Below are 6,000 nucleotides of genomic sequence, written 5' to 3'. Positions count from 1 at the left end.
TTTGGTAACATGTGCCTCTGAGCATATGGTGAGTGGTGGCAACACCTGCCATCTACAAAGATGGAGAATTACATTTTTGTATATTTGTTGAGGTTCTTCTTACTTTGCTTCTTTCCTGTGTTACTACTGTTTCTACAGAGAATCTAACCCAGAAAATTATATTTCATTCATTATCCATTTTAGCCTCTGAGCACATGGTGAGTGGTGGCAACACCTGCAATCAGCCCAAATAACAGAAACAAGACATGTGCTGTGCTGATCTTTTTGTTTTAGCATGGAGGAAGCAACAATATTAAGACAGTTGATATAGTTCAGATAGTCACTTTAAATATGTTAGATTTACTTTGCAATTTTAGTGAAGTTTCCTATAGTAAATCATTTTCTTTTGCTTCCGTTTCTATGAATATGTGAAGTACAGCAACACTTTGCAAAATTTACACTAAAAAACCTCCAAAAACAATTATGGAATTGTCCCTCCAGATGTTGTTTGAATCCAGCTCCCATCATCCCTGACCATTGGCTATGCTGGCTGGAGCTGATGGGAGTCCAATAATGTCTGGAGGGACACAGGTTCCCACCCCTGGGCTAGATAAATAACCACCTGACCTGGTATAAGCCAACCCCTTATGTTCCCAGAAGCTCATGTGAATCACAGGCAAACCATAAGTTTTCAGAAGCTTGAACTTATGACACTGTCAAAATGTCCATGCAATATTTTTTTTTTTTAGGGTATGTACAATTCCAAAATACTATGTTACAGTGTACTCTGAATGAAGTCACTGCATCCTTGTGAGCTGCTTGTACTTTTAGAATGACAGATAGTATTGACATAAGAAGCTGCTGACCTGACCTGAAACTTTCAGCATTCAGTATCACTCGGTGGCCTGAGTTCTGATATTAAGAGAGAGGAAGAAAAACTCTCTCTATCAACTTTGTCCACACCATGCATAATCTTTTATACCTCAGTCCTGTCTCCCCTTTACTCACCAATCTGTCAATTTTGTTTCTTTCTGTTACTCATTTTTCCAGTCCAGTTCTCCACATTTCCACATCACACAGTGATTTTTAAAAAAAAGTCCTCAGGAAAATTCATCAGCATGTTTGTACAAATGTTTCCTAATATTCACGTTCGTAAGCAATTTCCCCTTACATATAGCCATGTGCAAAGCAATGTTCCCTAATATACTGCATTTTGGTATGTTATTTTCATGAATATATGCACTTGTACACACATTTTACCCTAGTATATTCATTTTTGCACAGATTACTTGGCTGGAGAACTACATCACAAAATTAGGGGGAGTGTGAGTTTCGAAGGATGGCTACATTTTGGTTCACATCTTGTTTCAGAAAGCTTGAATTAGGTAAGTTCACCTTGAAGTGTGAACTGAATCAAATTTCTCCCCCATCTCTAATTCCAACCAATCCTTTTGAAACTTAAGATATCAGGGGCAGAATGTGGTGTCTTCTGCATGCAAAGCATTTGCTCTGCCACTGAGTGATGGTTCCTCCCCAGCATTATAATCATGGCATGTTTATTTTATTTTTTTGCCACCAGTTGTCAGTTGATTATTATTTTGTGGTTTTTTGGCGGGTTTTTTTTAGCAGCAATCAGCATCCTCATCTCTACCCAAAGGCTGACAACCAGTATTTATCTCTCCCTCTGCTAATTATATAAATGAATGAAAACAAATGAATAAGAAGTCACCATTTCTAGAAGGGTAGCCATGCTATACAGGTTATAAGGGTAGTCACAACAAAGCATCTTGTGGGGCATCCAAGACTAAACAACATGTGGGTTGGACTCCTGAGGGGCCTTTCCAAGCCCCTGGGGTCCTCATCCTGTGCCTGATCTGGCCAAGCGGTGATGCCAGGCCTGGAAGTCATAATGTCTTCAAAATCTGGAGGACAACTCTTTCTACCCCTCAAACCCTATATTTTCTGAGACCTTTCCTATGGGTCAGGGATGGGGAACTTGTGGCTTTCCAGATGTTGCTGGACTCCAACTCCCATTCACCCCAGCCAACACAGCCAATGGTCAGAGATGATGGGAGCTAGAGTTCAGCAGCACCTGGAGGGCACCAGGTTCCCTGTCTCTCTGCTATAGGTCCTGCTATTTCAGAGAGAGCGGATGCTTCTTTATTTCTACGATTGTGGGTTGCTTATTTGATTTCAAGCTTTCATTTCCTGCTTTCCATCCTCCATGGTCTTCAAGGTGGCTCATACAGATGTCATGTTATCTTGCAACCAGAGCTTGGAAAAGTTACTTTTTTAAACTGCAACTCCCATCAGCCCCAGCCAGCATGGCCACTGGATTAGGCTGATGGGAGTTGTAGTTCAAAAAAGTAATTTTTCCAAGCTCTGCTTGCAACACTGCTTGACGTAAAGATTTGTTTCGTTTCTTTGAGTAAACTCAGCGATATGGGGCAATAGGACTGGGGGAGAGGGGGGAGGAAGAGGAAGCGTTCACTGTCAATTTCTGCACACCATGCAATTGTTATGCAAATGAAAATGTTATGCAAGTGAGAACCCCCTGCCCCTCATTAAAAAGGTAGCACCAACCCTTATTACGGCTATGAATGACATTGATTGTATGGGCTAATACCATGGCATGGATCACAGGCAGGGTCAACAAGGGCAAGGAAGAGTCCAATTGAGTTTGGGTTTGCCCCTGTCTCTGTGAAGTGAAGGCAGGTGTGCCATCGGAACTGACAAGGGCAAAGCATCCAAGGAGCTGCTCCGTTCTGTCATACGTCTAAGCTCTCTTGAGTCACATATAGCAGCAGCAGCACCTGTCATTCTGTGGTTTATTTGGGTTGCTCAACACAGCCTTCAGTGACTTATGGTCTTGGTGACAGTGTATGACAAGCATTTTGTGCACTTTGCTGAGCACTTGGCTGTTAGCAGAGAAGCAAAAAAGCACTGGAGCTGAGCTGTGTGAATCTTGTCTGAAGGAACACACCCTTTCCCCTGGATATAATCACACTCTGGGTTTAGGGAAATAAGAAAGCTTAGTTTATTACAGGACATTTGGAGTAGTAAAATCTGTCCGTTTCGGTTCTCTCACTTTCTCGTTTTTCCAATCTTAAATTCAGTTCTCCACATTTCTGCAGCAATCTGTGAATTTTGTTTTTAAAATATCCTCATGAAATTCTCCAGTTTTAGTGTGAATTTCTCCCAATAAACACATTTTTGTTGGCAGCTTTGACTAATGTACACATTTTTGCAAGCAATTGGGGGCATATATGGGGTAAGGCAATCCTGCAAGTAAACCGGCCCCAAGCTGTTAAGGTCTTTTATATGCCAATAGTAACACCTTGAATTTGGTCTGGTAACAAATTGGCAACCAGTGCTGATCTCTGAGCAGAGGTAGTATATGCTCACATGGTCTTACCCCCCCATCAGCAATCTGCCTGCAGCATTCTGCACTAGCTGCAGTTTCCAGGTAAAGTCCAAGGAAAGCCGCACATAAAGTGCATTACAGTAATTTAGTCTTGAAGTTGTGCTTCTGTGTCATCAGGGACCAGTAACAGTACTTTCTGAGGCGATCTCAGTGATCAGCCAGGAACATACAACAGGATAAGGCCATCTTTAAGGTATCCTGGGCCTAAGTTGTTCAGGACTTATTACTTCCCTTTCATACTTACACAGATGGGAGCAGGGCTGGTGCCAGAGGGTGGCCAGGTTGGGCCCTAGCTGAGGGTTCCTGCAGCCCAGAGGAGCCTCTGAAAGGCCCTTCCTTAGGGTCGGAGGATGGCATTCCCGTTCCATGATCTGTGGCAGTATCGGGGCCTACCACCCGACCCTGCTGCGGATCACTGAGTGGGAGCTCCCAGGTATCCCTCCAATACAGACAGTGCGGGCTTCAATAAGCCTGTACAGATGCCCCACCTACCTCTGTTGTCAGTGTGAATTCTGTGTGCACTGTGCATGCCTGCCATCACCCAAGATGGCAGTGGGGGCTTCCCTTAAGGGCTAATGCCCCCGCCACCATCTTGGGTGCTGGCAGTCATGCACACTACATGCGCATGTCAAGAGATAGGTGGGGGGTGTTGAGCTATGGCGCTGCAGGCCCAGGGCAGGCTAGTGCCCAAGGGCTCAGTCATGCCTGGCGCCAGCCCTGGATGGAAGACATGTGGCAGGCACAGCTTTGTCTGTTGTGATCTACCAGTATGAGAAACTGCACCTGCCAAAATCTTCCCCATGTTGCGGCAGTTAAAGCCACGTGTTCCATCAGGTTGTCCCTTCATTCAGATGGAGTAGTGTAGGAATGGGGAACTATTTTCAGGCTGGGGGCCACATTTCCTTCTGGGCAACATTCTGGAGGCCACATGAGGGTGGAGGATGGGGCGAGAGGCAAAAGTGGTCAGAGCAACGAATGTGAATTTTACCTTTAGATAGATAGATAGATAGATACAGTAGGGCCCCGCTTACTGACGTTCTGCTAATGCAGCAGCTTTCCTCCCCTCTTTAAAAGCCGATTTTGTCGCTTTTCCAGCATTTTGCGGCATTTTTGCCGGCATTTTTGCGTGACATGCCCCATTAAAGTCAATGGGGTTTCGCCTTACGGTGATTTCCGCTTTACGGCGGGGGTCCGGAATGGAACCCACCGTATAAGCGGGGCCCTACTGTAGATAGATAGATAGATAGATAGCACAGTGGGGAGGAGCACCTGGCTGGGAGTCCAGAGTCTGTGAGTTCAAATCCCCACTCATGTCTCCTGGGTGTCAAGGAAAGATCACCCCCACAGTGAGTGGCTCAGGGGTTACATGCCCTTCCATCTGTGCAGCCGTGGGCAAGCTGCATAGCCCCAATGAGCCCAGTTGCCCCCCAGCTGGCAGTTGCGGACAAGGAAGGGGCTGGCTTGTGCAGCTGTGGCAAGCTGAGCAGGCCCTAGCCAGCTGGGGAGGACTAGTTTCAGAGGGAGGCAATGGTAAACCCCCTCTGAATACCGCTTACCATGAAAACCCTATTCATAGGGTAGCCATAAGTTGGGATCGACTTGAAGGCAGTCCATTTTTCCATAGCTGGCTAGATTCTACACACACACCCTCTATCCTCCATCCAGACAAACAACCTGGCAACGCCAGGGATTGAACCAGGGACCTTTTGCATGTAAAACATGTGCTCTACAACTGACCCACAGTCCTTCTCTCTAGCACAGAGGTGGGGAACATTTTTCAGTCTGAGGGGTGCATTCCTTTCTGGGCAATCTTCCAGGGGCCACATGACAGTTGTGGGTGGGGCAGAAACAAAAGTGGGCAGAGCAACAGATATTAGTGTACTCACACATCCCTCTGTATTCCCCACCCAAGCAAGCAAGAAACGTGATCAGAGTTCAAGGACACATTCTGGCCAGGCAAAAACATTAAAGAAGCATGCAAACGTGGTCAGTGAGGGATGTGGCCTGGGCAGAGTCTGCGTGCGTGTAGGGCAACTTCCAGTGTACCTAACCAAACCAGATAACGTTGACCGCCAGATCATAAACAGAAAATAATTAGGCTGTAGAGTTTAGAAGGCGAATTGGTTCAATTGATTGAACATTTGGTGTATGGCATGTCTGGGGTACCTTTGCTCCCCCCCACATATTGCTGAACAACAACTGCCAGCATCCCTGGTGATTGGCCATGCTTGCTGGGGCTGATGGGAGTTGTAGTCCAGCAACATCTGGAGGGCCAAATGTTCCCCACATATGGTTTATGGTATAGTGGTTAGAGTGTTGGAACTAGAACTGGGACCTGGCACACCAGGATTCAAATTCTGACTGAGATGTGAAGCTCGCTGGGTTACCTTGGGTCAGTCAGACAGCCTGTCCTACCTCACAGGGTTGTTGTGATGATAAAATGAAGAGGGGTATGTCACCTTGATAGAAAGGTGGGTTATAAATCTAATAAATGAATAAATGTTTTGATTAACTAAAAATGAAGCTCTGGTAATTGGGCAGCAGATACTTTCAGTAGTTTTAGTACAAGTCAGACAGTATTTATAAAAACTGCCGGA

This window comes from Rhineura floridana, chromosome 15 (assembly GCF_030035675.1).
Source record: "Rhineura floridana isolate rRhiFlo1 chromosome 15, rRhiFlo1.hap2, whole genome shotgun sequence".
In the NCBI taxonomy this organism is placed as follows: Eukaryota; Metazoa; Chordata; class Lepidosauria; order Squamata; family Rhineuridae; genus Rhineura; species Rhineura floridana.
This window is presented reverse-complemented; position numbering follows the sequence as displayed.